This window comes from Sarcophilus harrisii, chromosome 1, assembly GCF_902635505.1.
Source record: "Sarcophilus harrisii chromosome 1, mSarHar1.11, whole genome shotgun sequence".
Classification (NCBI taxonomy): domain Eukaryota; kingdom Metazoa; phylum Chordata; class Mammalia; order Dasyuromorphia; family Dasyuridae; genus Sarcophilus; species Sarcophilus harrisii.
Window position 1 is genome coordinate 277,257,364 of NC_045426.1, and position 18,975 is coordinate 277,276,338.

Sequence of the window (18,975 nt, forward strand, 5' to 3'; positions counted from 1 at the left end):
AAGGGCTTGCCAAATTCTTTTCAGTGCTCATTCACCTTTGGGTGTCTACCTGTCACTCAACTATGGTTCCAAGAACCATATATGCTGTATATGTAGCATATACAGTGGGCACATCCTGGTACAACCATCTCAGCAGATGGTATAAACCAGACTGTGGGTAACTGACAGGCCTCAGCTCTGTTGGTGAGTTTGGGAAGGTCTTCCTGAAGCATGGGTAATTGTAATACATGTGCAGTACTTTCAGAAAATGTGTGTTGGGGTGAGTTAGTTATTGAGTTGAGACTAAGACTTTTAATGAAGAATGAGCTAGGGAGAAGAAGGTGAGCAGTTTGGCAGAATGGATTGAGTGTTTCCTCACTCAGATATTTACTGGGCATATAACCTCAGGCAGCCTCAGTTTCCTCATGCTAAACGAAGATAATAATTTCTTATTATTGTTGTGCAGTTGTGTCAGTTCTTCATGACCCCATTTTGGGGTTTTTGTGACAAAGATTCTAGACTGGTTTGCCATTTCCTTCTCTAGTTCAGGCAAATGGGATAATATGACTTGCCACACAGATAGTAAATGTCTGAGGCCAGGTTTAAATTCAGATCTTTCTGACTCCAGGACCAGTGCTCTATCCACTGAAATCCTATTGTCTGGAGGATAATAATAGCACCTACTAAAAAGAGATGTTTTGAGGGTTAAGTGGGTTGATGTATACTGAGTGCTTTGCATATCTTGGTCATAAAAGTAGAAGCCATTGTCATTAGGAAACACATTAGATAAATCCTTTTAAAAAAATCTATTACTATACTTCTATTCATGAGATGGCTTCATTGCTTATTAAGCAAATAGACAAACCTTAGTTCGCCTTTTTTTGCCCCCTTTTTTTTCCCTAGCTGGGGCTCGGTTGAATCATTCAACTTGAATGTTTGTCCCCAAATTGTAAAAAACTAGAAATCTGTCCAGCTGAATCAAATATCTCTCCTGTATTGATTTCAACTTGTCTTTGGCACCTTTTGAATTTTTTTATTTCCAAAGTGTTCAAATTATACTTCTATGAAGCCTTATTTGGATGATCAGATTGGCTAGCTCAAGCCTCAGTGATACATACTAGTGAGAATCTAAGAGAGAAGTCCTGAGTCTCAGGTCTAGAATAACAATAATAATTTTAAAATAGCAATAATAATTAAACTAATAGTCACAACAGCAGTATTAATATAATGCTTACTATGTGCCAGGCACTGTACTATTATTATTTGAAATTCTTTGTTGGTTATATTTTGTAGCAGGCACACACCTACCTGAGATGGTCATCTTGAATTCTTCTGAGGGCAGTGGTATTTCAGATTTTATTATCGCATGGCAATATTTGTATGGCCCTTTGACATTATGGGAAGGTTGGGGTCAGAAAAAGTACCTTGCAATTTCATCAAAGCCTCTCTGACTTATAAGACAATGCTGCTCATAATCATCCATCATCTTCTCGAGATTTTAAAGAAGAGTTCTAGATTTTATAACTGAAATCTCAGGATTTATCAGATGTTTAAGATAACCTGAGACCCAAGCCCTCAAACACAGGCTTTCTTGTCAGCTCAACTCCTACCTTTCATTCTTTACTCTAAGTCTTCTTACTTGCTAGAGTCCTCTGCATTGTTTTCCCATTTCCTTTCTTCAGTTCATTTTCTGGGTCATTGTGGGTAAGATTCAGATGCCATATTTTATTTTACATATTCCTTAGGGTACCATGGTTGGGAAGAGGGTTTCTCAGTGTTTCTGTTGTAAATTCTGCTCTAGCTAATAGAGAGAGCCCAGGTTAGTAGTCAAGATAGAGCTGACCTTTGGCAAAGTTATGAAAGAGATCATTTGTTTCTTTTCCTACTTCTGCTCCAGGCATTCCCCCATCTGAAACTTCCCTGTCCTGGAATTTTTCTCCTAGAGCATTCCTACACAAACCCTCTGGAATTTGTTACTGCTATCCTCTTCCTTCCCTTCAGGAAAATTTAAACCTCTGCGTTTGGAAGCAGAAGAGCATTCATTTAATTTTTTAAATTAAATTTTAAATGTAATTTGATATTTTTATTAACTAAGATATATTTTTCTTCCCTTCTACTTTCTTTCCCCACTAGGAGAAAAAAAGGAAAACAAATTCTTCAAAACAAATATCCATAGTCAAGCAAAACAAATTCCTGCCCTGACCATACCAAAAAAGATAACTTTTTTCAGCTCTGTCAGAAGGTGGGTAGCATGTTGTTGGGTTTTTTTGTTTTGTTTTGTTTTTGTTTTTTTCATGAATTCTTTGGATTCATGGATGGTTGTTGAGTTGATCAGAATTCTTAAATCTTTTGAAATTGTTTATCTTTACAGTTTTTGCTATTATATAAATTGTTCTTATGGTATTGCTCACCTCACGTTGTATCAATATATATATATGTCTTTTCAGCTTTCTCTGAAACTTTTTTCTTAATGGTATGATCCCCAATATATTCCTAGACCATAATTGTTCAGTCATTTCCTAATTAATGGAACCCCTTTAATTTCTAGTTCTCTTTGCCAATATGGAAAAATCAATAGTTAATTAAAAGGCAGAACTGAGCTTACACAATTCTTATGATTCTCAGTCTAGAATTCTGACTATTACTATAAGCATATTCCATTGTGAATAAGGGCTTATGCATTTCTTTAATTATAAAAGATGATAAGTGTGAAAAATTTAGCTCTTATCTATTTTTCTTTGACAAGACTGAATACAGAGAAACATTGAAAGTGTTTGTGATTGAAAATGTCTTTTAATATGCCAAGAGAAGTAGGGTATAATGAATAAAGAGTTAATTTTGGATACAGGAAAAACCAGATTGAAGGTAACTGCTATACTTGGCCCTGGCCAAAATCAATTAATCTCTCAATGTTCTAACTCACTCTCTGAGAAAAGGTGATGATTTTCATTGATTAGGGATTTTCTTCATCTGGAAATTCTTATGTCACTGAAGGCACTGCAGTCTCTATCCCTCTAATTTTGGTATTGCCAGATACCAAGCACTCATCTTGGAAAAAGAAATTCAGCACATACATGCAAATAGATATTGAACTTTTTTTTCCCATATTTTATTCTGATGATGATCAGTCACATGTGGGGAAATGGCTATCATGGGAAAAAAGGCATTTCATAAAAACCAATCCAATGACAATCTTTGCTTATGTCAAAGTTGCAGAGACTTTTAATATTTTTAATGGTAAATAGGAAGACTTCAGAAAAGCATGCAAAAATTTATATGAATTGATACAGAATGAAGTAAGTAGAAATAAGAAAACTAAAAACTCAATGATTATAGTAATAAATAAAGAAATAAACAACAACAACAAAAGAAACTGAAATCTATATAATTATAATAACAAAGCTTGGCCCTTGAGAAGAGTTGAGAAAATTCCTATTCCTTCATACTTTACAGAGATTAAGGATTATGATTATGTAATTTAGTATAAAATAGTCAGGCATATCTTATAGTTATTTTTGTTGAATTGCTTTTTTCTTCCTTCTTTTTCTGATTTTTTTATATGCTTCCACAAACTCTGCTTTTTAAATGCTTGATATGATAAATATGTACATTAATTCCTTTGACTAGAATCTTGCTTTTAAATCTATTTACAACAACACTTGTATCATGCTGAATAATATTATAAACCCATCCAATCTTGGTTGATAATAATTACGGTGCATTCTATGTCTGAACTGTGACCATATCCTTGATAGCTGCACCATCACCCTTCACATATAAAGAGCCAAAGCAACAATAATATGTTTACAAAAGGGCCTAGGGAATAAGTGTTATGTTCCTCTCCTCTTTCCTTTTTGTTTTAATTATTTTGGTAAGTCACTGGGAGGTGATGTTGCCAGCCAAGGGTAGAATTATTATAAGACTACAGTGTGTCTTAAAGTGATTCCTTTGTTTGAGGAACAAATGGAGAAAAGAGTCAGGAATGACCTAGAACAGAATTCTTTGAACTACCTGATCCACTCCTTAATGAAGGCCTCTGCCAGAGGTGAGATAAACTGAAGATTTCAAGATAGTAATCAAAACTTAATGAATCCAGTTTTTCCTCTCTATCCTATCTTATTTGGCCTGTGGTGATGAATAGCTTCCTTCTGATCTTGTGGCACCTTGTTTAAAAAAAAAAAAAAATCACAAAGATTCAACTCTGCCAAGTTAATGGATTCTTTCCTTAAGTCCAGAAGAACTCTGACCATGAGCTATTTACCAATTAGGCTCAACTGTGAAATGCCCTACTATTAGTTGCTCTACATTCTTTATTCTTTTTCATATCTTTGTTTTATTTGGTTGAATAGCTTTGAATGAGGCTGGCATTCCTCTATGTGAGGGCACATCTCACTGAAGCTCTGGATGGAGATAGTCTCCCTACCTTCTCCGCCTAGAGCCAGCAGACTTTCCCAGTCCCCTCTTTTCTAGGACTTGATACTATGAAAGGGTATAAAGAGTTAAGAACCGACTATCTCTGTCAGATGAAAGCTAAAAGTTGTCTTAGAGTAAGCAAACAAGTTCCCTCCCCTTGGACAGTGCCAGTAAGAGACCCAACAGATTTGGGGCAGAGGTATGAAGAGGGGAGCCTTATGCTGAAGGAGGGCTTATCTGAGCATGTCAGCAATGTCCTCTTCTTTAAAGAATACAGTTCTGTTGGTTCCTTTCAGTGGGGGAATGGGGGAGAGAGTGGACAGAGATTATCTATCTGCTCTTCATTGCTTTCTCACAGAAGCAGACCCAGAGAGGGGCTATGCAGTTTATCCCTTTTCTTTAATTTCCTTGTCTATATCACCAACAATGCCCTATATGCAAACATAATATCATCCTACTTCAGACTGGTGAGGACAATAGATGTAAGGATTGAATTGAATTCTTGCAAAGAACTTGGAAAATTAGAAGTGTTAATTAATTAACACTTAAGTATATCTGTGTTGAAAATAAGTAAATTCAACATTTCCCATTAGGCTGAATTTCCCATCTTCCTCAAAAAAAGATTTGTAACACTTTGGGGGGGGGGTGAATGAAAGAAAAGAAAGGTACTGCTTGTACTTGGGGTGTATGGGGAGAGTGGGGGGAGAAATAGAAGGGGAGGAGGGAGAAACCTTCCTTTTTTCCCTTTTATTATTTACTTTTAACATTCTTTGCTTTTTTAAATTTTGACTTTCAACTCTTTCTTCCTACTCCTCTCCCACCCAACGAGAGGGCAAGAAATATGATATCAATTTTATATGTGAAATCATGCAAAATACATTTCCATATTAAGTACATCACAAAAAAAAGTGAGAAAATTATACTTCAATTTGCACTCAAGAGTTCATTAGTTTTCTCTCTGGATAGCATGAAAAAATGCTCATCATGAGACCTTTGGAATTGCCTTAGACCATTGTATTGATGAGAGTAGACAAGTCTTTCACAGCTGGTCATCATTAGAACACTGCTGTAACCATGCATCAGTTCACATAGGACTTGTCATGTTTTTTTGAAACTATTTATCCCCCAGTTATATCTTATAGCGTAATAGTACTCTATCACTGGGAGAAGGAAATGACAAACTACTCCAGCATCTTTGCCTGTCTCCAAATGGTGTCAAGAGCAGCTGAACATGACTTAAAAGAATTGAACAACAACTCTACCACAATCATATATCACAATTTATTCATCCATTTCCCAACTGATGAACATCCTCTCAATTTCAAATTCTTTTCTATCACAAAAAGAGCTGTTATAGATGTTTTGGGATTTTATTCTTTTTCTTTGTTATCTTTGGGGTACATATGTTGTATTGGTTGTTATTTGCCCTTAGGTCTAGAAAAGGACCAATGACATCATGAGGATGATGTCTTAACTTATGATTGAATTGGCTCTCCTAAAGGCAAAGCTGTGCATGACTGGAACTGGAGCAGTATACAGTAGGAGACTTTGGTCTGCTTAAATTGGCCTTCTAAATTTCATTGTGCAATGCTTAAGGGGTAGGTAAGTACTGAGACAAAAGATGGCCTATCAGAGTTTCTGACTAGAATGGAAAGCAACTGTTATTTACCCTTATTCTGAGCCATCAAAACTCAAACATGAGCAAGAGAAGCTTGGACTGGGACCTAACATTAATCAATGAAAGAGTGATTTGACTTTAAAGACATCAATTAGCTTCATTTGAATCACAATGGACTTTCCCAAAGACTATTTTTTCAGAGCTATATTTCAAGAAATCATAAATGAAAGCAGCATACCACAAAAAGTTCATTATCCCAGCTTTTTAAAAAAATAATGATTAAATGAGGGGAGGGGAGGGGAGGGCAGGAATCTAACTCCTAGACTCCAACATACCTTATGAAGTATAAAGAATCAAGAATTATATTGCTGTGGACAGAGCACTTACATATAAGTATGTGACTCTCCATGTGAACAGTAGGACAGAAGGAGAAAGTGAAAGGAGAAGGAGGAGGAAAAGAAGCATTACCCAGCTTGAATTAAATGTTAGATACCCAGGGAGCATCTACTACTACTTACAGATTGTTGTTTGTCCTTCGTTCTCCAAGCACCAGTGACACAATAAGGATGAGGATGAGGTCTTGACTTTTGAATGTATTGAATTTTAGTGAGGCATAGCTATGCAAAGTCATCCTCCTCATTCTCTTCTCCAGAGTCATCAGAGTCCAGTGATGAGACATAAGTCAACATGACTGGTGATGGCCCAGTAATTGTAACAGTATTTGGGGGTCCAAAGGGATGCACAATTTTATAGGCCTTTGGATATAGTTCTAAATTATTCTCCAGAATAGTTAGAACAGTTCACAACTTTAACACTTTATTAGTGTATCTATTTTTACTCATTTGTCATTTCTGATAGGTATGAGATGATGTTTCGGAGTTGTTTTAATTTTCTTTTCTTTAATAATGATTTAAAGCATTTTTTCATGAGTAGAAGGCTTTGATTCCTTGTTTTGAAAATTGCTTATTCATATCTTTTGACCATTTTTCAATTGAAGGATGGCTCTTATTTTTATGAATTTGACTCAGTTACCCACATTAAATAGAGCCTTCTGAAAACAGTGTCCCAATTCAGACCCCCCATGAGAGATAATTTTTTTTGGAGGGGAGCAGGTGGTGATCCACTGGTGTCCCTCAAATTATATGGTCCTATTTTGTTTATCAGTAAATTGGGGACAAATACTGTTCCTCCACAACTAGGACATACACTTTTAAAAGTTTGACAGTATTATCTTTTTGCATTTGAAAAAATTCCCCCTCCCCCATTCTTGCTTACATTTATAGAATGTTTCAAGGTTTACAAAGTGTTTTACATATGTTGTCTTATTTGATTCCCCCCAGCAATCCTAGGAGGTTGGTGCCATTATTATCCCCTTTTTATTGTTGAAACTGAAGCTGAATGAGGTTGTGATTTGCCCAGGAATTCAGGTCTTTTCTGACTGAAGGCCTAGCACTTTATCCACTACTATCTCATCTCTTTATATTACTGTCCACCAAGGACTTTAAGACTTCACTATAATACAGACAAATTAATTTATACTAGGAGAGCAGCATCTGTCAGAGAGAGCAGATTTTTATGACGTTTAGAACATATGCGTATATTAAAACAGAAAAGTCTCTTTTTTGGTATGCCTCTTGTTGCAATTAATCAAGGGCTGAGAGACATCAAACAAGAACCCAGAGAAATTAATTACAAACCAAGACACTGATCTAAATGGAAATTATGGCTAGAGACACATCTTTGATCAGGCCATCAATTTCCACAGCCAACCAATGTATTAGTATTACAAAGAACAGAACTATAATTGGGACTGGATAAGAGTTGATATTAATTACAAGGAAAAAGTAGAAACTCATAGATATGCATTAAACCTGAACATTGTCTTTTTCTTATTTCTCTTCCCCATAGATTCTCATTATTCTAAGCTAGCTTTAAATTCTCAAAAACAAGATGGCTGTCATGAAGAAGTGATAAGGTAAAGTATACTCCTTCTCAACTCAAAATTCACAATCAGACACCTGTCCACAGAAAGCAAAGCCAAATTTATTTGGTTTATGCAATTCTGTGGTTTCTATATAAGCTACTAAGCTGTTCTGGAGGCTGAGAGTCCTTTGTTATGTTTGTCTGGGATACTGCTTTCTAGGGAGTGTCTTTGCTAGTCCTCTATAATGTTTTCTAGATTTCATAACTTTATGCGACAACCCTTGGATCAAATTCCAAAATCAACACTGATTTCAGAGGCTCTATCTAATTATAATACAAACTCATTTTCTCTAAGAAACTGAGAAATTATCTGCTTCCCAGATAATTCTTTATAGTGTTTCTTGTGATCTTCACTAAGACATATGGCTACAGCCTCTGCCATATTAGCCAAAGCCCATGTTGCCCAATTCCCTTCCAATAAGATTAAAAATTGTTCCACTTAAAACAACTGTAAGCAATACAAAATATTTAGCCAAGACAAGCCCAGGAAATATATGGCCACAATTACAAAAAAATTTTCACATAAATAAAAACAAAGCTAAAACAATTGGAAAATATCAGTTGCTCATGGATAGACTGAGCCAATATAATAAAAATCACAATTCTGCCTAAACTACTTTACTTATTCTGTGCCATGACAATGAAACTACCAAAAAAACTATCTGCTAGAGGTAAAAAAAAAAAAAAAAAATCATCTGGAAGAAAAAAGGTCAAGAATATTAAGGAAATTAACTAAAAAAAAAAAAAAAAGCAAAGGAAGTTGGCCTAGTAATACCATATTTCAAACTCTATTATAAAGCAGTAATCATAAAAACTGTCTGGTATTGACTAAGAAGTAGAGTTGGTGGATCAATGGAATAGCCTTGATGCACAAGATTCACAGTATTTAATGACAAAAATAACTTGGTACTTGGTAAACCCAAAGACTCCAGTTTAAGCAATAAGAAATCACTATTGGACAAAAACTGCTAGGAAAAATGGAAAACAATAGGACTCAAACTAGGTATAGACTAACATCTCATACCCTATGCCAAGGTAAGTTCAAAATGGGTGCCTGATTTAGATGTAAAGGGTGATACCATAAGCAAATTAGAAGAGCAAGGAAGAGTTCACCTTTCAGAACTATAGAAAGGAGAAAAAGCAATGATCAAAGGAGATAGGGAGCATTATAATATACAAAATAGATAATTTTGATGATATTAAGTTAAAAAGTTTTTGTGCAAACAAAACCAATGCAACTAAGATTAGAAGTAAAGCAAAAAGTTAGGAAGCAATCTTTACAGTAAGTGTCTCTGATAAGAGTGTCTCATTTCTCACATATATAGAAAACTGAGTCAAATTTATACGCCTATAAGCTATTCCCCAATTGATAAATGGTCAAAGGATATGAACAGATGATTTTCAGATGAAGTAATCGAAGGTATCGAATTTAAAGAAGTGCTTGAAATCACTGTTCATTGAAGAAATGCAAATTAAAATAATTCTGAGATACCACCTCACACATATCACATTGGCCAACATAACAAAAGGAAAATAATCAATATTGGAAAGGATGTGGAAAAATTGGAACACTAATGCACTACTGGTGGAGTTGTGAACTTGTCCAACCATTCCAGAGAGCAATTTAGAACTATGCCCAAAGGGCAACCAAACTGTGCATACTTTTTGACTCAGCAATACCACTACTAAATCTGTATCCTAAAGAGATCATAAAAAAGGGGAAAGGACTTACATGTGCAAAATTATTAATAGCTCTTTTAACAAATTGAGGAGCTGCCCATCAATTGGGGAATAGCTTGAATAAGCTATGGTATATGAATGTAATGGAATACTATTCTATATTAAACAACTATCATTTTATTAATTAAATAATCAAATAAAATATTTATAATTTCAAAACAATAACAAAAAAAGATAAAAATGGGGAGAAATCAGGGGGTTCAAAGATTATTCAAAGATTTCCTCTCTCTAACTGAAACATAAAGATAAAGCTAAGAATGATTATCATGGCTAAGGATAGTTATTTTGATAGTCATGATAACAACCACAGCTTATATGCTTAGAACTCTTACAAAGTTTTTATAATGCATTCTTCCTGGCAGTCCTATTCCTCTCCATTTCATGATTTCCTTACATAAAAAAAAGGGGGGGCTGGGAACTTGCTCTCCACTCTCCAATTCATTCTTATCTTTCTAAGAGAATGGAAGAAGGAACTCTTAATTCCCCAGGAAAGTTATGTGAGAGTTCTGCGTTTCCTGAGCAAGTCTTAAATTGAACAAATTGAGAGCATGTTGTGTTGGTCAATTTAAGAAGCAGACAGGTTCAACCTGAAGTCATTGATCCTAATGACAAGGGAGCCCCCAAACTCTCTAAAACGCCTTGAAAGTCCCTAAAATCTCTAAAACTCCTTCAAGGAGAAAGTCTCCTTGAATCTTCCTGAGGATAAACATTCTGTTATCTAAGTAGGGCTGGTTGAGTCCTGAGTGGAGAATTCCAACCCTATTCAACTGAAGATTTTCTATTCAATTCAGCTTAAGCTGTACCCAGCCCCACTAAGAATTGCCCCCAGCTTGTAGATAAAAAGAGCCAACTTGGGGCTCAGTCCTTGCAGAGAACCTAATATGCCATCCCTGGCACAGTAGCAACCTCTGCCCACTGAAATGATGTTCAGCTTTACCCTCTCAACTCTCTCACCTAAGACTTTATACCTCTCTGTGGGATTTCTCTACTAGAAACTTTACTTCTCTGTCAGACCTTGCCACTAAGGAATTCAGTCTTGCTATTCATGCATAGCAAAGGTTGATTTCCCAATGCCAATCATAAACTTCTTTTTATCAGTCTAGTTTTTTATCAGTCTAGAATTTACCAGGTTGGTAAATTCCTTTATGAAGGATCTCTGTGCTACCAGAAAGGGGTTCCCACAACTCCCTACCTTGCACCTAATCTAAAACCAAACCTCTTCATTTGGTTCCATGAACCCCGAATCTGGCACTAGCCTCATCATTTAACAACCTGAACACCAGGAACCCTTTTCTCATCATTTGGTTTCCGAAATCTAGACCTCATCACTTTCAAAGGACCCAAGAGTGAGATTATATCTATTTTAGGTTTCGTTAGTCCAGAAATATTGTTTCTGTAATTTTAAATTTTCTTTCATATCTTTTGTTGTTGCATTGCTTTCATTTTTAGAATGGATTCCTCCTATCTCAAGAAGACACTCTTTGTAGCAACAAAAACAACCAAAAACTTTTAAGAAAGAGAAAGGGAAAAAAATATCAAAATCAAACAGTATGTGAACTTTTCTTTTCTTCTCTCCTTCCTTCCCTTCTTCCTTCTTTCTCTCTTTCCTTCCCTCTCTCTCTCTTTGTCTTTCCTTCCTTCCCTCCCTATCTCCTTTCCTCTTTCCTTTCTTCTTCCCTCGCTTCCTCCCTTCCCTTCCCTTCCCTTCCTCCTCAAGACCACTTAGCCTGGTTGAATCAATTATCCTGCTCTGTTTTGTTTTACTTATCTTTAAAGTGAGGATAATACTAAGATCTATGTCTAAAGGCTATTGTGAGGGTAACATGAGATAATATTTATAAAGAGTTTTTCTAACTTTGAATGCTAGTTATTATCATGATTGGCAACCACTCTTTCCATGAGGGCCATTTTCCAGGAGGGAGTAGTTCTTTTCAAAACTTCTTGTCAAGGAAAGAAGGAAGGAAACAAGCATTTATTAAGCATCTGCTAGATGCCAGGCATTGTCCTAAGCATTTTATAAATATTATCTCATTCAAGATACAATCACCCTACAAAATAGGTGCTGTTATTATCCTTTCTTTATGGATAGAAGTTGGACTTGCCTAGAATCACACAGCTTGTAAATGATCATGTTCTAACCACTCGATTATAGTTGCTTTGTATATATTTGTTTACTAGTTATTCTCTCTCCTCCCTCCCCCCTCCCCCTACATTAAATTGTAAGCTCCTTCAGAGCAAGGACTGTCTTTTGCATCTTTTTGTATCCTCAGTCCTTAGCATAGTGCCTGGCACATTGTAGGTGGTTAATAAATGTTTATTTACTTGAAGCAATTGAAGTGCTCAGTACCAGACTGGTGATAAGTCTCATGCGCTGGTCAGACCACATCAAAAATATCACATTCAGTTATGAGAACTACATTTTAGGGATCATGTTGGCAAATTGGTTTATGTCCAGAGGAATGTAAGAAGGACAATACAGGGATTCAAGACTGTGCCATGGGAGGACTGGATGAAGAAATGGGCTATTTAGCATGGAAAAAAGAATTTGGGAGGAGGTAGACAAGATAACCATTTAAAAATATTTAAAAGGTTGTTATATAGCAGGACAAAATTTGTATAACTAGGAATAAGAAGTAAGAGTTACAGAGAGGTAGCTTTGGGCTTTATACAGGGTGTCCCAAAAGTTTTAGTGCAGTTTAAAACTGTTAAATCTTATTGGTTACTAAAAACCATTAAAGCTTAAAACTGCACTAAGACTTTTGGGACATGCTGTAAGGGCAGGTAGGGGTGTAGGATCACTGATCTATTAGAATCACTGAATGGAATGAGCTTTTGGAGGAATGAATTCGCCATCATTTGAAGTCTTCAAGTGAAGTTTAGATGACTAACCTCTTATCAGGATTGTTATACAGATTATTTCCTGTTCAGGTACAGATCAGATAACCTCTGAATTCATTTTAATGTTGAAATTCTGTGATACTAGAAAAGACTGTAGTCCTTTCACATTTCTTCTAAAAATGCTTTCTTCTTCCTTTCAGTCAAACCTCCTTTGTCTTTTTTACCCTGGATGAGAGTATAGAAATGAGTTCTGGCCCTCAGTCACCAAATTGGCAGCTTATGAAATGACTACACAGAGGCCCTTTTCTTCTTAGTAACTCTTGGTTATTGAGGCTTTTCCTTCTTCCTTTTTCACCATCAGTAGAATAGTCACCAGATGACATTCTGTATACTGGATCAGGGTTTTTAGTTCTCTGGACCGATTTAGAAAAAAAATAATCTCAGTACTGGCTAAAAACATCTCAAGAAACTTTGAAGTGTGAGCTACCAATTGTTATACTTCTATGGTACTTGACATGAGGGAAAACTTCCCAGTAATACTACCCAAAAGTGGAATGTATTACCCCATGAGATAATGAATTTCTCATCACCCAAGTGTTTAAGTTTTTATGATCATTTCTTTCACCTATTTGAAGGTAGGGACTATTTCATTTTTACCTTTGTAGCCTCAATATCTAGCAGAGTACTTGGCACACAAATAATGATCATAGCTAACATTTATATAATATCTACTCTGTGCTGAGCACTGTGTGAAACACTTTACAAATACTATCTCATTTGATCATGCTATTATTATCCCCATTTTGCAGATGAGTGACTTGCCCAGAGGCAAATGGCAAGTAAATGTCTGAGACCATATTCAAGCTCAAGTCTTTTAACTCCAGCCCTGCTGCTCTTTCTACTATTGCATTTAGCTGTTGTGTGTGCTTGTTGATTGATTAAGATTAAAGAGGGAATTCCTTTTAGGTATGAGTTAGACTACATGTTTTCCTCTGTTTCTTTCAACTCTATGATTCATATAACTTTGAATGAAAGAAATTTTTGTTTAGCCCTGACTCATTCAAAGAACTGATTATATAGATTTTATATAAAGGCCATTGGGTGACACAATATCATATAGTAATAATAATAATAATAATGACAACAAAAATAATAACCCTAAATAACACATTTATATAATATTTTGTGATTTATAAAGCACTTTATGTACATCATCTCATTTTACTTCACAACTAGGTAAGAGCTATTATGTCTAGTTTACAATTTAGGAAGCTGAGGCTTGAAGAAGTGATTTAACCAAGATCATATAGCTAGTGTGTGTCTAGGATGGAATTTAAACCCTGGTCTCCCTGACTCCACTACCAGTGCTATATTCATTATGAAATCCTCGTTTTTCCAAGAAACTATGATTAAAACATCAACTTGTGCCAAATAATCTTATGCTTCAATTCCTAGGTTGTTCAAAATTTACTTCTTGTTCTCGAAGGTGGGAGAAGTGGAGTTATTCTGAAAGCTTTTCTCACCTGTTCTTCCCTTTTGCTGATAGGAGTGAGAATGCATAAGATGAGGGATGTTTACAGACCTGAGACTAAGGAAGGACAAGGTAATGGGCTATTTGGGGCAGAAATACTACTAGAAGTGGTTCGGTGGAGCACCATGAAAAGGGACATTGGATTATTTTATAAAAACGTATGTGACCCAGGGTTCTCCAAGGTTCTCACACTGCCCAAGTCCAAACCTAAGAGATCTGATCCAAGAGGGTCAGATTCTCTCTTTAGCTCATTCTCCTTATACCTGAACTACTCCAGGAAAACCTCTAAATATACTCATGTGTTAACTTGTTATCTATGTTTCTCCAGTTATGAGTAAAAAGATTCTCAATTTTCACTTAGGTGCTTAAGATATCTATATGTATTGAGTAAGGACAATCTTGATTTCATTCCTATTGAAAATGTGTAAGATGCAAAACAGTTCACAGAAAGCCATTTTTACATAAAAAAACCTCCACTGTGTACCAGCCAATGAATCCCACTCCTTTAAACTCCATAAGGGACCCCTCCAATTTGGACCCAAACATGCAATCTGTATCAGGGTTGGTTCTGGGGAAGCCTGACCTCTAATGAAAGGAATTTGATTTTCTTATTACACACCACTCCCATCCCACCCCCAGCTCTGTAGGGACTGTAGCTCACATCTAGGATTTCCTCAAAGCAGAAAAATTGAAAGATACTCAATATATTATTTCCCAGTAATTGTCCTGAGTCTCAGGACTTTCTGACATGGTTAAAAATTGCAATCCCCATTTCCTTTGATTTTTTTTGTTGTTGTTGTTGTTGTTGTTGTAGGATACAAAGAAGGACCTATTGGCTTTGTTGACTGTGAGGACCTGAACATGTTATATGAAGAGGGGTGAGGGTTGTCTAGTAATTCTTGTTTCAGATTAAGGCATACACACTTACATGGTTTCCTTATAATCTTTCCATTCTTGAGTCACTTCTCATAGTAGTTCTCTGTTTCCACAGGACTGAATTTCCTTGTTTGTGTGCTCTATTTCTTGATAAATTTGGTTTCAGTACAAACTCTCAACAAACAACTAAACCTCTCCACAAAGTACAATCCTTGAAAACAAAAAGCAGAACAACCTAGTTGTTAACAATAGGTAATAAGTGAAACCTTATACTTTAGCAGCTTGCTAAATTCAGAGGGGGTAGGGTGGGAAGTTAATTAACATAGTGGATAGGGCCTGAGTTCAAATTTGACCCCCAACACTTATTGACTATGTGCTCCAGGACAAGTCACTTCACTCTGCTTGCCTCAGTTTTCTCACTTATAAATGAACTGGAAGAGAAAATGGCCAATCCCTTCCCCACCTTCCCCTCAGTGTGTTTCCCAAGAAATCTCCAAGTTGGGCTCACAGAGAGTTGGGCAGAAATGAAATGACTCAACAACTCAACATGTTCAAAGGATCCATGGTTTCAATGACAGTTTTTTGTATTTAAGTTAATCCATTCACACACACATACATATATGTGTGTGTATGTACATATATATATATATATATATATAACTATATATGTAAATTTGTATAAATGCATATATAGAAAGTACATATGTAGGTGTATAGATACATAGTGTATTTATGTGAGTATACATCTATATATGTATGTGTATACACACACATATACATAGTTGCTAGGAACTATGGTGATTACAAAGAAGAATAAAACTTAATTAACCCTTGCCTTCATGGAGATTTTAGTTTTGGTGGGAAAACAAAAGTCAAATTAATTCTTAATAATAGTAATGAGAGAGGTCATTCCTACCACTTCTGAAAAAAAGAAACACAAAACTAATTATATTTGTATATGTTCATGTTATCTCATTGATAAACACTGCAGTGGTATGTGGTAGGAAGAAGAGCCATATCCATTTATAAGTGAGGCAGTTTAGAATTAAGAGAGCTGAAATGACATTTCAACATGACGCTGATACAGTAGCAGAACCCATGGCTTCCACCATTAGTTTCAAAGCAATAAGGATACTACGATCTACCAAAGGAGTATACCCAGAATTCAGTGCGTGGGTAGGGTGGGGGAGGGAATTAATGATTATAATAAATCATTCATTTATATGAATAAAATCATATAATAAAGAAATATTTAAATCTTTTTTCTAGATGCAGTAGTCAAGAAGAAGAAAAAGATTTTCAGTCCTCTCATTCTATGATTTTATAGTAGATCAGGTGAATTACTAATCTCAGCCTAACATCTTCACCCTCTGCAACAGGGATTATAGGTGTGAATAAATAACCCAAGTGCAATTTTAGCATTTAGCCTGGGTTTCAAGTTATAAGCATATTGGTTAAGATTTTAATAGAAAGATGAGGTTGGGAAAATAATAATTATCTGTCTTCCTGAGTGGCAAATATGATTTGAGAGCACTAGAAAGGAGAAGCAGTAATGAAGAATGTCTCCTCTCCAAAGTTTTCAAACCAACTCTGTAGGTATGCAGGATTGGGTTATTATTCTCTCCATTAGGAGAGTGTTAGGCAAAATGCTTGACCTCCTATATTTTATTCTTTAGATATTAAGTCCTCCTTGGAAGTCAGGTGATAGTGCAGAAGTGAAATTGGGTTCTTAAAGGACTTGCTAGTGGCTGGCAATTCCTTTATTTATTTTCAAAATTTTATTTTTTTCAAATCCTGACTGGCCATTAAGCAGTTTGTATAAATGGAGGCAAGTGGACTGGATTCTCTGAACTTTTCTATATCCTGAATCTTTAAGAATATTATCTGGGCAAATTCAAGCAAATCTTTCCACTCAGAAGACTTCAAAATTAACTGATTAACTGATACATACAAACATTCAATTGAAAAAAATATATTTATAAAGCACTTACTCTATGCCAGGCTATTAGGACTGGAGGCTGGAGGTGCAAAGACAAAACCCTAACCTCAAGGAACTTAGATTCTACTTGGGGAAAACTGAGTTGACAGAAAGTATATTTAAGTAAACATAATGTTGTTTGGGGCATATGTGGAGTATATATACTAGCTGTAATGCTGGAGAAACTGAGGCAGGATAGAGATTAGAAAACAATTTGATCATTAATTTATTGGAGAATAAATCAATTGACTGGATAGGACTTTCATCTTAAAGTATCCAGCCCTGAATATCAGATAACAAGACTCTTATAGGATAACAAGAACAATGACATAATGGAGGAGGTACCTGGATGGGGATAACCTAAGTGGGGGGGAGACGCCTAGGATGACATAATGGAGGGAGGTACTGGAGAGGTTACTGATATTCTAATGATGTCTAAAATGGATAGACTTTTATTCCAGTCAAACATTAGGAAGGAATGATTATAGCCTAAAGATATAAGACCTTCATGTATACTTATTATGTATCTAAGTTATATTTTAATATATTTAGCATCTACTGGTCATCCTGCCATTTAGGGGAGGGGGTGGGGGGGTAAGAGGTGAAAAATTGGAACAAGAGGTTTGGCAATTGTTAATGCTGTAAAGTTACCCATGTATATATCCTGTAAATAAAAGGCTATTAAATTAAAAAAAAAAAAAAAAAAAAAAAAAAAAGATATAAGACCTTTATCTCATCAAACATTAAGAGGAAATGATTATAGCCTGGGGTTTTGGAGCAGAGTAACTGAGGTAAGACAACCTCAAGGAGACTATGGCATAACATAACTACTGGGGATGTTAGGAAATTAAGTCCTCTCTTAAGCTGAGCCTTGAAGGGAGCTAGAGATTCCAAGAGGCAGAAGTAAGATGCAGGTATGAAGGACAGACAACCCATGCAATGGGAGGTGAGATTTTGAATGTTGTTTGTAGTCCATAAATTCCAAGTCAGTAGTTTGAACCCTGAAACTGTCCCCCATGGCTTTTGTGGGGAAACCATGGGGGTGAACTCCAAAACTCTACTCTGACAGAGACCTGCCCTTCAGGGCAGTTAAGGGGTCATTAAGATTAGCCCAGGACCATTAGAATTTAAGTGGTTTCATTTAGCTGGAGATCTGTACCTGATATTTCTATTGAGTGGATTACCCCAGAACTACTCCCAGTAGCTTGAACTTAAGTGGTCTCATTCAACTGGAAATCTAGGCTTGGGGACAGTAACAACATTGAAGGAATCTCATTCAATGGAAGCCCTGCCCCCCAAATTGCCAATAAAATGACCATTTTGAACTCCAAATCTTTGCAGAAGTCCAAAGTAGGAATTATGCTTTGCCAATGAAACTCTCTTCTTGGCAAAGCTGCCTGCCAGATTCCTGCTCGCTGTGAAGAGACCTTCTTCACAGTGATAACCTTTTGTTATTTCTCTGCCAGGACCTCTCCTAGCAAAGCTGGCTTCTCAGTGCCAATAAAAATCCCTTTTGCCATTCAGATTTTTTGGGTCACAAATTCTTTCATGTTGGACCTGCTTGCCGAGGGGATTCCCACCCCAATTCTCACAACTCTCTTTCTTCACTGCCACTTAGCACATCAAAATCACTCTATAGATTTTGCTTCAAGTCTTAGTTAAAATCCCACATTCAGCAAGGAACTTTCCCCATCTGCCTTAATCTTAGTGTCTCCCCTCTGACATTATAACCAATTTATCATATATGTATCTTGTTTGAATATTGTCTTCTCCTTTAGACTATGGGCTTCTTGAGAGCGGGAGTGTTGTTTGCCTTTCTTTGTATCTATCTCTTAGCTACAGAGCTTGGCATATAGTAGGTACTTAAAAAACATGAGTTGACTGAGGATATTGAACAGAGCTCTGAACTGGAAGTTAGAATATCTGGGTTCTAGTCTTGGTTCTGTTGTGTGGTTCTGTACAAATTACTTTCCAAGTTAAACCTTTTGTAAAAATGCCTTCCAGCTCTAATCTTTTATG

At 36.0% G+C, this 18,975-nt stretch overlaps 1 long non-coding RNA gene across 1 annotated transcript; it reads left to right on the forward strand.

Moving 5' to 3' along the window:
- Positions 1-2,185: 2,185 nt before the first annotated feature.
- Positions 2,186-14,984, forward strand: LOC116421077. Its single transcript, XR_004231400.1, has 4 exons — positions 2,186-2,221; positions 7,919-7,985; positions 14,118-14,174; positions 14,917-14,984. It is a non-coding gene; the product is annotated as an uncharacterized LOC116421077 (long non-coding RNA).
- The last annotated feature ends 3,991 nt before the right edge of the window (positions 14,985-18,975 follow it).